Source organism: Meriones unguiculatus, chromosome 8 (assembly GCF_030254825.1).
Source record: "Meriones unguiculatus strain TT.TT164.6M chromosome 8, Bangor_MerUng_6.1, whole genome shotgun sequence".
NCBI classification, from domain to species: domain Eukaryota; kingdom Metazoa; phylum Chordata; class Mammalia; order Rodentia; family Muridae; genus Meriones; species Meriones unguiculatus.
In genome coordinates this window covers 81,489,173-81,504,991 of record NC_083356.1, presented here as the reverse complement: position 1 = coordinate 81,504,991, position 15,819 = coordinate 81,489,173, and positions in this window count along the sequence as shown.

Here is a 15,819-nt window from a genome sequence, read left to right as displayed (position 1 = left end):
TTCTTGATTTTCTCAAAGAACCAGCTTTTTGTTTCATTGATTCTTTGAATAATTTTATTTGTTTCTAATTGATTGATTTCAGCCCTGAGTTTGATTATTTCCAGCCATCTGCTCCTCTTGGTTGTATCTGCTTCTCTTTTTTTCTAGGGTTTTCAGTTGGGCCATTAAGTTCCTTGTATGTGATGTTACAAATTTCTTCTTGAAGGCACTTAGAGTTATACATTTTCCTCTAAGTACTGCTTTCAATGTGTCCCCTAAATTTGGGTATATTGTGCCTTCATTTTCATTGAATTCTAGGAAGTCTTTATTTTTTTTCTTTATTTCTTCCTTAACCCAGCTGTCACTGAGTAACAAGTTGTTCAGTTTCCATGTGCATGTCAGAATTTTGTTATTTCTGTTGTTGTTGAGGTCCAGCTTTAGTCCATGGTGGTCAAATAGAATACAAGGGATTATTTCAATCATTTTGTATCTGTTGAGGCTTGCTTCATGACCAACTATATGGTCTATTTTGGAGAAGGTTCCATGTGGTGCTGAAAAGAAGGTATACTCTTTTGAGTTTGGATGAAAAGATCTGTAGACATCTATTAGGTCTATTTGATTTAGGGACTCTGTAAGTGTTTTTATTTCCCTATTTGTTTTCTGTCTAGTTGATCTGTCCCTTGGTGAGAGTGGAGTGTTGAAGTCTCCCACTATTAAGGTGTTAGGATCAATGTGTGATTTAAGCTTTAATATTGTTTCATTTACGAATGTAGGTGCTCTTGTATTTGGGGCATAGATATTCAAAATTGTGATGTCCTCTTGGTGGATTTTTCCTTGGATGAGAATATAATGGCCCTCCTTATCTTTTTTGATTAACTTGGGTTGAAAGTCTATTTTATTAGATATTAGGATGGCTACTCCAGCTTGTTTTCTGGAACCATTTGCTTGAAAAACATTTTTCCACCCCTTTACTCTGAGGTAGTCTTTATCTTTGTTGCATCGGTGTGTTTCTTGGATGCAACAGAATGTTGGATCCTGTTTTAGCAACCATTCTGTTAGTCTGTGTCTTTTTATTGGGGAGTTGAGTCTGTTGATGTTTATAGATACTAGTGACCAACAATTGTTATTTACTTTTGATGTGGAGTTGGTGGTGTCACTGAGTTTCATTGCTTGTATTCTTTTGGTTTTTTTGTTGTGTAGTTATCTATTTCCTCTGTTTGCTTAGGTGTAGTTGTTTTCTTTGGTTTGGAGTTTCCCTTCTAGTAACGTCTGTTGAGCTGGGTTACTATGTAGATATTGTTTAAATTTGGTTTTGTCATGGAATATTTTGAATTCTCCGTCTATGTTGATTGAAAGTTTTGCTGGGTATAGTAGTCTGGGTTGACATCTGTGGTCCCTTAAGGACTGGATGATTTCTGTCCAGGCCCTTCTGGCTTTCATAGTTTCTGTTGAGAAATCTGGTGTGATTCTGATAGGTCTGCCTTCATATGTTACTTGGCCTTTTTCCCTTGTTGCTTTTAGAATTTTTTCTTTGTTCTGCAGGTTCAGTGTTTTGACTATGATGTGAAGTGAAGAATTTCTTTTCTGGTCTAGTCTACTTGGTGTTCTGTAGGCCTCTTGTATGTTTATGGACATCTCCTTCTTTAAGTTGGGTAATTTTCTTCTATAATTTTCTTGAAAATATTTTCCAGACCTTGGAGCCTGATGTCTTCTTTTTCTTCCACTCCTATTATTCTTGTCTTTTCCTAGTGTCCTTGATTTCTTGGATGTTTTGTGTTTGGAAATTTTCTGACTTTAGTTTTTCTTTGAGAGATGTGTCAATTTCCACAAGTGTATCTTCGGCTCCTGAGATTTTTTCTTCCATCTCTTGTATTCTGTTGGTGATGCTTACCTTTGTAGTTTCTGATCTTTTCTCTATGTTCTCCAGCTCCAGGTTTTTCTCTATCTGTGTTTTCTTTATTCATTCTAATTCTGTTTTCATGTCTTGCACCATTTCCTTCATCTGTTTGAGTGTGGAGTCCTGCTTTTCAATGACAGCTTCTATTTTTTTGTCAGTTTCCTTTCTATGCATCACTAATTGTGCCTCTACTTCTTTGGCTATAATTGCCTGTATTTCTATGAGAGCTTTGTTTATTTCTTTTTTATTTGCCTTCATTTCTGTGGACACTTCTTTGAGATCTTTGTTCATTTTTTCTTTGTTTGCCTCAATTTTCGTGGTCATTTCTCCGAGAGCTCTATTTGTTTCCTCTTTGTTCGTCTCGATTTCTTTGGCTATTTCTCTGAGGGCTTTGTTCATTTCATCTTTATGGGCCTCTAATAGCTGGAGAAACATAGTTTTGAGGTTGTTTTCTTGTATATCTAGTGAATTGAAGTGTCCATTGTTTTGTGGGGTTGCTGGTGAGGTCACTATGTCCTGATTTTTGTTGGGTGTGTTCTTACGTCTGCCTCTAGCCATTTGGTTATTTATAACCCTCACTGTTTATTTCTTGAGTTTGTAGTTCGGGCTATGATCGTCTCTTTCTGTTTTCTGGACTGTTTTTTCAGGAAGATGAGAGAGTTTCACTGGTTTGGGAGTGTGCATTGTGGCTTCAGTTTTGCCTAAGTAAGGAATGTGACACTGGTGTTATTCGCATGTGCTTTTAGCGTGTGCACTGTGCATGTGCAGATTCTCTGACTACTGCAGTGGCCTGCAGGCCACTATTATGCAGTTCTGTCTGAGATCCAGGGATTGTTTGCCTGGATTACACTGGTGGACCCACAAGGCAGAGGCTTCAATGTTGGGGTTGCTATCCCAAGAATCCCTATGATGCCCACACTAGGGGTGTGGGTGGCAGGGATCTCGTCTGGTTGCTTCTGTGGAGAGGCCCTGGGTCTGGGGCAAACTCTCCCTAGAAGGCTCACTCACTCTCTTGCAGGACAAGTTGGAATGCACAGGGGTTCCCCTTGCTCTCTACTCTCTGATTTGGTCCTGCTGCGGGGATGTTCAACTTCCTTTGGCATCAGGTAAATGCAAGTCAAAATGACTCAGAGTCCATCTCACAGAGGGCAGAATGGCTAAGTTCTAAGTCTCAAGTGGCAGAACATCCTGGTGAGTATGCAGAGCAAAGGGAGCACTCCTACATTGCTGGTGAAAGTGCAAACTTGTACAACCACTTTGGAAATCAGACTGGTGCTTTCTCACAAAATTGGGAATAGCTTACCTCAGGGCCCAGCTATACCTCTCCTGTGTATATACCCAAAAGATGCTCCACCATATAACAAGGTCACTTGCTCAACTATGTTCATAGCAGCTTTATTCACAGTAGCCAGAATCTCTAAACAACCTAGATGTCTTTCTACCAAAGAATGGATAAAGAAACGGTGGCACATTTACACAATGAAATACTACTCAGCTTTTAAAAACAAAGAAATCTGGAAATTTGCAGACAAATAGACAGAACTAGAAAATAAAATCATCCTGAGTAAGGTAACACAGACTCATAAAGACACACATGGTATATATTCACTTATAACTAGATTTTAGCCATAGAGTAGAGAATAAGTATACTAGAGGCACAGGCAAAGAATATAAGAAACGTAAACTATTTAAGGGAGGAAGCATAAATCTCATTTGGAAGGGAAAATAGAATAGACAGAGATAGTGGCTGAAGCAAGAGAGTAGGTAAGAGAGGAGGTAAAGAAAGTTAAGAAGATGGAGAACAGAACTGGGGAGAGTAAGGGCAAGAAGACAGAAGAGCTGTAGAGAAAAGAGAAACTAAGGGTGGGGTATTTCTGTGACAAGCTCTGGCCCTATGTCAGAGTAGGCTCCTAGGAGGCTATGAGCGGTACTCAAGTGAAGACCTCTAGTAGCAGAGGCCATAGAGACTGAAAAGAACACCCTCTACATAGACTACTCTCCTAGCAGAGGCAGGGGAACACCAACCCACTCAACAACTCAACAACTTCAACCCTATGTTTACACTGAATGAAAGATATGCAAGAATAGATAGAGGAGGCAGAGCAGAGATTAAGGGAATGCCCAATCAATGCCTGGCCCAACCAAAGGCCCATCATATGGGATAGTGCCAACTCCTGACACTATTAATAATGCTGTGCTAAACCTGCTGACAGAAACCTGACAGAGTTGTCCTCTGAGAGGTGTTACTGGGTAGCTACCCAGTAGAACCTCAAAACAGATGATGAGACTCACAGCCAAACACTGGGTGACGAGTAGGACATATTGTGGAAAAGTGAGAAGGAAGAGAAAAAGATCTGGAGGTGACAAGAGCTCCACCAGAAGACAAACAGATCCAACTAATGAGGGCCCAGAGAGGCTTGCTGAGACTGAAGCATCAACCAAGGACCATGCATGGACTGGACCTAGGTCCCCTACAAAGAAGTAGTGGGTGGGCAGCTTAGGCCTCCTGTGGGTTCTCTAGTAAACAAAGTGGGGACTGCATTGAACACAGACTCACTTGCCAGCTTTTTGATCACTTCCCCTTGGTGGGACTACCTTTCCATGCCACAGGGGAAGAGGACAAGCTCAGTAGTGATGAAACTGGATGAGTTGAGCTGTGTGGGAAAGGGAACTCCCTTTTTCTGAGATAAGGGGGAGAGGGAAGGACTTTGAGGGGAGGAAGAATGGAGCTACAACAAGGATGTAAAGTGAACTTAAAAACTTAAAGAATCAATAAACTGCATCAAAAGAAAAAATGTGAAGGTTGAGATTAGACATGGAAATTGCCTTAAGACTTATAGATAAAATAGTGTGACTACATATATTTATCTAAACAATATGTATGTGCATAACATAAACATTCTCCTGCACTTTCTCCTTGGGTGCATTAAAAGTAGGAAAACCAGCACCACACTGAGCAATAAATGGAAATGAATAAGCACAAAGAAAACCACTGAATTGAGGCATTTCTTAAGGTCACATTCAATATTATTTCTGAATATGAAATGCCCTTTAGAAATTGTCTTTTTAATCCAAAGAAAACAAAAGTAAATATTTGTGTTTGTATTTTTAGTGGACATTAACCTTCAAGGGACAGAATGAGGGCAGGCAGCAGAGAGGCCGCTCATACGAAATTAAACTGATGTAGTCCATTTTAAATTTTTCCCTTCTTTAGAATACAATCCACTATACCTTAAAATAATTTAGTAGAAAAACTTAGTGAATGTGAGTGTCTCGGTCCCGCAGAACCATAAAATGATAATGAATTACCTTCCAGAATACATGCGCACCCCTTCCCCAAAGTTGGATTAATGAAAACACATCAGGCTTTGGGATTACTCAAAACTGCCTAAGTCATATAGAATCAATACCCTTGGCCTTGACTAGCATCATCTAAAATGATGCCAAACTCAGAGCTTTGAGAGAAATGCCCTCTCTAATTAAATGTCTCACAGAAAAATGACTATCCGCATCAGATATACGATGCCTTTTCCAAGTTAGAAATATACTAAATGTCAACACTATAAAGTAGCATTTCTTTGTATTTTAACATGTAGTTTTACGGGCAGAAATTCTCCCAAGAATGTAGATATATTTCCAAATGTTAGAATGTTTTCGGTGAGGGTAGAAGCCAATGTGATGCTGGCCTTTTGCAACTGCCACACTGTTTGTCTCTCAGCAGCTTCCTAGATATTGGGCCGTGGAGTCACCTTAGAAATCTCATTTCAAAGTTTCCTACATACAGCAACTAAAGCGCAGTGGCAGGTAGGGCACAGTGCTTCTCTACCAAGAAATAAATGCTTAGAGGTTTTGGAATCCAAAGGAGAAGACAGGGTGGACACTAACTGGCAGGGAGGGCCACCTGAGACAAAGAGGTTCTACAATGTCATCTAACAGTGCGCATATTTTACAACGCTGTAAAGGGGGCCTTGTGTTATAGGTGAAAAACACCCCTATAAATTTATGTAGGCAAGATTATTCTAGGTTCTTCAGTAACAAGAAGCCTGCTCTTCGGAAACAACAACAAACTTAGGGTAGTGGTCAGCCTCTCATCTGGAAAGATTATCAGTGGTTTGGGAACACGATCTATTGGTTTAGCCTGAGAACCCGAGCAAATACTTTAAAAATTCTTCTGTAAAATGTATGTGACCAAAGATTCTATGAATTTACTCTGTCTGTGTGCAATTTTTCCCTTAATTTTTCTACACATTTGTTTTTGCGCTCGCACGTGTTTGCTGTGTTTGTGTTGAGGAATGCACATGCTTGTCAGCCTGCACAGGTAGAGGTCAGAGGGCAGCTTGCGGAAGTTGGTTCTTTTCTTCGACCATGTTTGTCTTGGTACTTGAATTCAGATTGCTAGGCTTGGCCACAAACATCTTGGTTCACTGAGGTATTCTGCTGCCCCTACAAACATCTTCATGGATAATCACCTGAGAATTAGTGTTTCAGTTATGTTATATAAAAATTTCTATGTATATTCTATGTAAAAATATTTCTACTATCTGTCCAATTAACCAACCTCATAAATCTCCCAGCAACTCAGATCTGAACACTCTTTCTTCCCACTTCAATACTACTGTCTCTAGGAAGATCCACACACAAACATATCTGTATTCTTATGCTTAACTGATTCTGACTTTGTTTTTATAGAAAAGATCATTAAAGTGGCAGCTGTGTGGCAGCACAGATACATTTAAATTCAACCACATTGAAATATGATTTTTAATTTTTTTCAAATCAGAAGTGCAATTCCCAACTGCATAAAAATGTTAAATATTACTTCAAATTATAACCTTATTTTATTGTCACACTGCCTGAGTACAGTTATGCAGATAAAAGAAAATCTGCAATTATCATAATTGCTTGTCATTGTCAGATGCTTTATAATCATTAGCTGCTATGTGAATTACAAGCATGTTGATGGACAGAATATAGTCACCATTAATACCATGGTCGATGGCAAGTTTCTCAGAGCAAATTACATTTTAAGAAAAGAACTTCTGAAGTATTTTTAGGAACTTGCCTTTTATTGGCCTCTTAAATGTCTTATAAATTATATTATTAGAGGCTAATGATAGCATTAGGCTAAAATAGGCAGTCTGAGCTCTGTCCACCTGAATCAGTAACCTGGGTAATAGTGCCTAATGACAAGCTTATAAAGTATTCTCTGCAGAGAATATTTTCTATGATTACATTGTTTCTCTTCAGTTCAACAGTACAGAAAGGAAAAAAAAATGTCTGCTATGACATGAGCAGAATTTTTAGTAATCCTTCACACAGATAACCTGAGCTACCATGATAAACAAAAAGCCATGTGCAAATAGTCACTGAAACCTTGAAGAGGGAGATTGTGTTACTGTAACATAAAGCGCAGTTTATGACCCATATACTAGGAGTAAGGATGGACTGCTAGGGACAGAACATATCATTTCTTGATTGTAGAAAGAAGAGAGCAGTGAAGAACAAAACACAACAGAAAAGGGGAAATGCTAGTATATGAAGCAAGAGGCCTTACTGAAACTCTGGGCTGCTGCCTTCCTCACGGTTTAACAGCTTGTTCACAGTACTCACTTAAACATATCCTAACTATTTGAATGTTTTTCTTTAATCTGTGAAAATATATATTATATATCCATGCATCATAGTTTATTAAATTTTGCATTTCTATGGTAGGCATTTGCAAATGACCCCTAGGTGTTCAATAAATATATACAAAACAGTCAAATCATGCAAATGAGAAAAATGCCAGTATATTTGGGTATTTGATAGATGTATTATGTAATATACCCTGCATTCCTTTGTTATTTTCTCTGAACTGGACTTGAATTACTGCTGTTGTTTATTAAACTATAACGTCTGTCACAAAAACATCATTTTACTACTCTTTCATCATAGTCAACAACAAAACATTCTGATCCTTAGGTAATATATTTAAATAGCTATTATCAGACAAAGAACAAAAATTATTCTCTAGATAATCTAGAATGAAGATTTATAAAGTTATTTCATTCCCTCCCATATGATACCGTAACAGACTGCAAGAAGATGAAAATTCTAGTGAAGTAAGATTGTTTCCTTTTCCTCACTTTAGTCATTTTAAGAGAGGTCATTATAGTAATAAAAATAGAGTAAAATGACTCCTTGAACTAGTGATGAAATTATCTTTACTTACTATGGACAAAATATTCTCACCAACTTTTTCTCTTATGTTCTAACACACGTCATGAAATTGACATCTTACAGAATTTACATGAAAATATTTCTGAAACTCTTGGTTGTTCATCACCAATGACTTTACTATACATTTTTAAATAATTTCATGAACATATACAACTTTAGGTGAAATTTAGAAAATTCTCTACTGTTAATTTCTGTTTTCATAGTTTTTATTCTTTCTCTATTCATAATAATCTTTTTCTTCATTTTACCTTCCAAATGACAAGTTTTCTTTTTCTTGATATTAATGAAGTACCTAATGTTGCAGAAGGAAAAGAAGCCACTGTTAAAGTTATTTCTACAAAACTGTGTTTGTTTCTCCATTTCCCTGTTAATCTGATTATCATTCAAATAATTGAGACTCTATTATCATATTATTTTAACAATAAGCTTCACAACACAATAACTAAACAGTTATTACTCTTTTCTTACCCATCTAAGCTAATTTGCTTTCTTCCTTGTGTACATCCCAGAGATATTTGCACTTTGCTTTTGCTCCTCTCTCTTCCACATCGCCTGTCATGGAATCCCCTACTTCCTCCTCTCTCCTCCTCACGTGGGTGGCAGAGAGTCCAGCCCTATTCTCTCCTTTGCTCAGAGCTTTGCTGTGAGCTGCTTTGTTGTCATGACAGGAGACAACTGGGAGCAGTGTTTGCACCACACTGAGACAGGAAATTCTCAGAACACAAATTGCAATCAGACATGGGAGATACACAAATCAGCATTTAACTTGACCAATATCTTATGCCTATATCTCTTCCTTTTAGTCTGATAAAAGGCTCTTTCTCTTACAATAACAAACTATATATAATTATAAGAGTTATGAAAATTATTAGGTAAGATTTACATTTGTATATTTGGTGGTACCCTTGGATAAAGTATTCTACTATCAACTTCTACCATCCTTAACAATTTAAGTCTTACTGTGAGAATATAACTATCTAGTCTTCAACCCCATCAGAGACTCAAGAAGGAATAAGTATTATCTAAATAAAGGAAGTGTAGGCAAGCAGCTTCCAAAAGTATAGAAATGACAGAGCTATTTGGCTGCCTGGACAGTCCCCAAATTTCTTCTATAACAACATTGCAGCATCATTTTCAGCCTTCTGGCTTAGAATATTTGACAGACTTCCCTGTGAAGCAGGAATTATAAAGGACTTGCCTACCTTGTACTTGAAAGCTTGGCAGTTAACTTTCCTGCATCTAATTTGTCCAGCTGGGACAGTATTCTATCTGCAGTTGACACAGGTCATTTTCTCTTCCAGTGGATAGCTTGCCACATATGAAGTTTTTGATGCTCTTTGAAGTAGAATGGAGATGCTGCCAGACACAGACTTGTCTCATTGTCAAAAAAGTCTTAAGCTAATAAAATCTTTAAATGTCATAGTTTGCAGATCTCTGAGGTATTTGAAGACGACCTATCTTATCTGAATTGTTTGTTTTAGCTATTTTTAATCTGTCAATCTAAGAATCATATTTTGTACTTAACTAAGCAAATATCTAACATTCCAATTACTTTGATTGTCTGACTGCTAATATGCATTTCTTAATTATCCTAAAGAGTTGGTAATAGCAGCTTTCAAAAGAACTAGAATTTAGCATTGCAGTTTCAAAAATTACATAGGTACAGACAGATAAAAATAGCTAAAAACAAACAATTCAGATAAGATGGATGTTCTTCAAATATCTCAGAGATCTGCAAAATATGATATTTTAAGATTTTTATTAGCTTAAGACTTTTTTGACAATGAGACAAGTCTGCTTCTGACAGCACCTCTATGCTTTTCTTTTCTTTTTTTTAATTTTTCATCAATTACACTTTATTCATTCTGCATCCCCCCATAAACCCCTCTCTCCTCCCCTCCCAATCCCACCCTCCCTCCTCCCTCTGCTTGCATGCCACTCCCCAAGTCCACTAATAGGGGAGGTTCTCCTCTCCTTTCTGATCTTAGTCTGTCAGTTCACATCAAAAGTGGCTGCATTGTCCTCTACTATGGCATGGTAAGGCTGCTCCCCCCCAGAGGGAGGTGATCAAAGAGCAGGCCTATCAGATTATGTCAGAGGCAGTTCCTCTTCCCATTACTATGTAACCCAATTGGACTCTGAACTGCCCTGGGCTACATCTGTGCAGGGGTTCTGGGTTATCTCCATGCATAGTCCTTGGTTGGAGTATGAGTCTCTGGGAAGTTCCCTGTGTTCAAATTTTCTTGTTCTGTTGCTCTCCTTGTGGAGACCCTGTCCTCTCCAGCTCTTACTATTTCCCAATTCTTACCTAAAATTCCATTCACTCTGCCCAACAGTTGCCCATCAGGCTCAGCATCTGCTTTGATAGTCTGAAGGGCAGAGGCTTTCAGAGGCCCTCTGTGGTAGGTTCCTAGGTTGTTTCCTGTTTTCTTCTTCTGATGTCCATCCTCTTTGCCTTTCTGGATGGGGATTGGACATTTTAGTTAGGGTCCTCTCTCTTGCTTAGTTTCTTTAGATGCACAGGTTTTAGTGGGTTTGTCCTATATTGTATGTCTGTATGAGTGAGTATATACCATGTGTGTCTTTTTGCTTCTGGGACAACTCACTCAGGATGATCCTTTCCAGATCCCACCATTTACCTGCAAATTTCATGATTTCCTTATTTTTCATTGCTGAGTAATATTCCATTGTGTAGATGTACCACAATTTCTGCATCCATTCTTCAGTTGAGGGGCATCTGGGTTGTTTCCAGCTTCTGGCTATTACAAATAAAGCTGCTACAAACATGGTTGAGCAAATGTCCTTTTTGTGTACTTGAGCCTCTTTTGGATATATGCCCAGTAGTGGTATGGCTGGATCTTGAGGAAGCGCTATTCCTAGTTGTCTGAGAAAGCGCCAAATTGCTTTCCAGAGTGGTTGTACAAGTTTACATTCCCACCAGCAGTGGAGAAGGGTTCCCCTTTCTCCACAACCTCTCCAGCATGTGTTGTCACTTGAGTTTTTGATCTTGGCCATTCTCATGGGTGTAAGGTGAAATCTCAGGCTTTTCTATCTAATCAATATAGTACTTGAAGTTCAAGTTAGAGTAATAAGACACTTTAAGGAGCTAAAGCGAATACAAATCTAAAAGGAAGAAATCAAAGTAATTGGTATTTACAGATGACATGATAGTATACATGAGTGACCCCAAAATTTTACCAGAGAATTCCTAAGGTAATAAATACCTACAGTAAAGTAACTGCATACAATATTAAAAAAATCAGTAGTCCTCCTCTTATTCAAATGATAAACAGAGTTGAGAAAGAAATTAGGGAAAACAACCCTTTAAAAGAGCTAGAAATAATATAAAATATTTTGGTGTAACTCTAACCAAGCAAGTGAAAGACTTGTATGAAAAGAACTTCAAGTCTTTAAAGAGAGAAATCAAAATATATTTTAGAAGATGAAAAGACATCCCATGCTTATGGTTTGGTAGGATTAACATAGGAAAACTGGCCATCCTGCCAAAAGCTATCTACAGACTTAATGCCATTCCAATGAAAATTGCAGCACAATTCTTTATAGAACTAGAAAGAGCCCCATCAATTTCATATGGAAAAAATAAAATACTCAAGAAAACAAAAGAAATTCTGTACAATAGAAGAATTTCTGGTGCTACCAACATCCCTGATCTCAAGCAATACTACAGAGCAATAGTTATAAAAACTTCATGGTAGTGGCATAGAAATACACAGGTTGATCAATGGAAGTGAATTGAAGACCTAGAAATGAACTTCCACTCCTACAGGCATTTGGTTTTTAACAAAGAACCTGAATCCATGCAACAGAGAAAAAAAAAAAGCATCTTCAACAATGGTGATGGTCTAACTGTATATCTGCATGTGAAAATGCACATAAATCCATATTTATCACCCTGCTCAAAAGTTTAGTGGATCAAAATTCTCAACATAAAACCAGATACAATAAATCTGTTAGAAGAGAAAGTGGGGAAAAGTCTGGAACTCATTAGCATAGAAGACAATGTTCTGAACAGAACACCAACAGCACAGTTTCCGAGATCAATAATTATAAAAGGGACCTCATGAAACTGAAAAGTTTCTATAAGACAAAGGACACAGCCAATAGGAAAAAAAAAACCAACAGATTCAGAAACACTGGAAAAAGATCTTCACCAACCCTACATCAAGCAGAGGGCTAATATCCAAACTATTCAAAGAACTAAAGAAATCAAACACCAACAAATCATATAGCCCATTCAAAAATGCGGTACAGAGCTAAACCAAGAATTCTCAACAGAGAAAACTGTAATAGCTGAGAAGCACTGAAATAAATGCTCAACATCATGAGTCATCAGAGAAATGCAAATCAAAACAGCTCTAAGAATCCATCTTATTGAAGTTCTGGCGCCTCGGCCCCACTAGACTGCTAGGTCTCCTTGGTTTGCCTGTGGTATATATGCAAGATTAGAGTCTCACAACAGTGTGATGCAGCCATGATCATTCAGGCCTTTACAGCCATTGAAGCAGGACATTCTCCCCAAGCATGGTTGGATACCATAAAAAGCTAAAATGATACGCTCAGGATACGAGGCTAAGCACTGCACTCAGGGTCAGCCGCTTTGGACCCAGAGAAGAGCATGTCTGATTGCATGCGGGTTGATGCCCCAGGTCCCGCCTCTGAGAAAAAGGTATCGGACAGGTCTGATGCTCTTTGGGTGGATGACACCTAAGTGAACATAGGTACAAAGTCCCAATTTATTTCTAATATCAGAGATCAGACCTCTACTCTTGCCTGATGCGTCTAAAACAAAAAGGGGGAACTGTAGAGAGCTGCGGAATGCTATGCCTTAAAGATGGAGCTGGTTTCCACCTTCCACCTTCCCGATGGTGAGTGCTCTGTCACGAACAACTCCACATTTGGCTAAGGCCGAGGATCTGGCTTGCTTCCATGTATGTGGACCTATCTGCATTGCCCACGTGGCACGCCTGGGTTGGCTACCCAGAGGCTATTTAAGCTGTGGGCTGGCTTTCCCCAGGGTCCGAGGATTGTTCAAGGTTCCTGAATAAACTGCATTGAAAAAAAAAAAAAAAGAATCCATCTTATGCCCTTCAGAATGGCTAAAAATCAAACACTCAAGTGACAGCACATGCTAGCGAGGATGTGGAGAAAAGGGAGCACTCTTCCATTGCTGGTGGGAGTGCAAATTTGTACAACCGCTTTGGAAATCAATCTGGTACTTTCTCAGAAAATCGAGACTAGTTCTTTCTCAAGTTCCAGCTGTAGTACTCCTGGACGTATACCCAAAAGATGCTCCACCACACTGCAAGGATGCTTGCTCAAATATGTTCATAGAAGCATTATTAATAATAGTCAGAAACTAGGAACAACCCAAATATCTCTCAAGTGAAGAATGGATAAATTCCTCAGTGGTATGTTACTAAGCTACTATAACAAGGAAACCGTGAAATTTGCAGGCAAATGGATGGAACTATAAAAGATCATCCTGAGTGAGATAACCCAGACCCAGAAAGACACACATGGTATGTACTAACTTATAAGTAGATATTAGTCCTTTTACAGGTTAAACATTCTACTACTTACAGAACCAAAGAAGCTAAGTACCAAGGAGGGCCCAAAGGAGGCTGCTTGACACTTACTCGAAAGGGAAATAGAATAGACAGCAGAAGTGGATGAAGAGAGGGAACTGGGTAAAAGATAGAGTGAAGAGGGAAGGAAGAGTGGGTATCAGATGAGGGAGCACAGGAGTATGAGGTGAGAGGGCTGGAATAGAGAAGGGAAACTAGTCAGGTGGAGCATCTCGTTGATAAGCTGGAGACCTGTGGCCTGGCAGACATTTAGGAAGGAATGGGTGTTGCTCTATCTGAGACTCTTAGCAATAGGCACATGGGAACTGAAATGATCACTTTCTAGCCATGCAGAACTCTTAGTAGAAGGAGAACAAAAACCCACCCACAAAAACTTTGACCCAATTAGTACCCTGCCTACAAGAAGTGCAAGAAAGAAGAGGGAACAGAGATTGAGGGAATTTCCAAACAATAAGTGGCCCAACCTGAGACCGTCCCCAAGGTAGAGTGCCAGCCTCTGACAATATATTGATTCTTTGCTATACTTGTTCAAAGGAGCCTTAGCATAACTGTAGTCTGAAAGGCTACTCCCAGCAACAATCGGAAACAGATGCTGAGACTCAGCACCAAAATACAGGGTACAACACGAGAAGTCTTGTGGTAGTGTAGGTAGAAGGATATAGAACGATTTGAAGGGCACAGAACCCCACGAAAAGACCAACAGGGACATATTCTCCAGAACCACAGGGGCTTACAGAGACCGAAACACCAAGTAAAGAATATATATGGCCTAGCTTCTGGCCCCTACACATATGTAACCGATGGTCAGCTTGGTCTTCATATGATCCCCCCTTCCCTTGCCCAGCAAGTGGAGCAGGGGCAGTCTCTGATATGGACTCTGTAACTTGCTATTGGATCACTTTCCCCTAGATGGTTGCCTTGCCTGGCCTCAGTGAATGAAGATATGCCCAGTCCTGATGTGATATGATGTATTGTTGAGGGTTGATACTAGGGGAGGGAAGCTCCCCTTTCCTGAGAAGGAAAGGTGGAGGAGGGGGAGGAAGGGAGTCTGGGACCAGGAAATAGGAGCAAGGGGGCTGCTTTCTGGATATAAAGTGAAGAAACAAAGCTTAACACAATAATAATAATAATAATGATGATGATGATGATGATGATGATGATGATGATGTTGATGATGATAGATGTAACTTTTGCTGTCTAGTCTCTGCATGCTGAGAAAATTGAGGGCTTAACTGAAGTCCTAAGTGGAACAGTCTGTGATGCTCAATGAGCTAGCTAGCCATTTGAAATTGTCAGAGATGCAGATTTTTGAGAAGACAGTTACTGAGGCTGTCTCTAAGGTTGGATCATCTGAGCTACATGTCTTGTCTTTTTTTAGTGTTTGGTTCTCTTGCTCTGAAAAATAACAACTTTCAAATGTATTATTCAGTTTTATATTAATGTATGTATGGCCTTGCACTGAACATACACTCTTTTTTAAGCAGGTAAGGCATTTGTTTTTCTACATAAGTTAGTTTGGATTGTATAACAAAATATTAAAAATAATTTTATTTATGCCACTTAAAAGAATGGCATGGTATGTCCTGAGAATTTTGTAGCCAAGGAGTTATTGTCCATGCACATTTGAAGTCCTGAATGGAGACAATTTCATGCCTCAGTCTCGGAGCTGTTTCTGTGTAGGGGGATCAGCAAATTATGTTACCTGTCCTGCTTGGCCTTTTGATTTCTTTCCTTCTGTCCAGAGTCAAGATCTTCCGGAGGTCTTACTCTGACAAATCTGATTTCCAACAGTTTGGATGGAATACATAACTTTTTATTTCCTGTTGAAACAAGACAATATTTTTTTTTCCTAATGCAACACATTTCCTGTCTTCCATTTCAGAATTAGGATCTTTGTATGCTAATGTAATTTGGCAGTCCTTTCTAAAATAGAGCATCTCTTAACAGGTGTGCTACCTGTCTCATTTAAAATCAATAAATCATTATTCAATCTATTTTGGGAAGATATTACGTTCTGCTTTTATTTTGTGAGCACCTTTAAAAATTATTGTGAGATATTTTCACAATTGTTTGACCTATAGGATTATAAGTTATACATGTAACAGTTTTCATGTCATA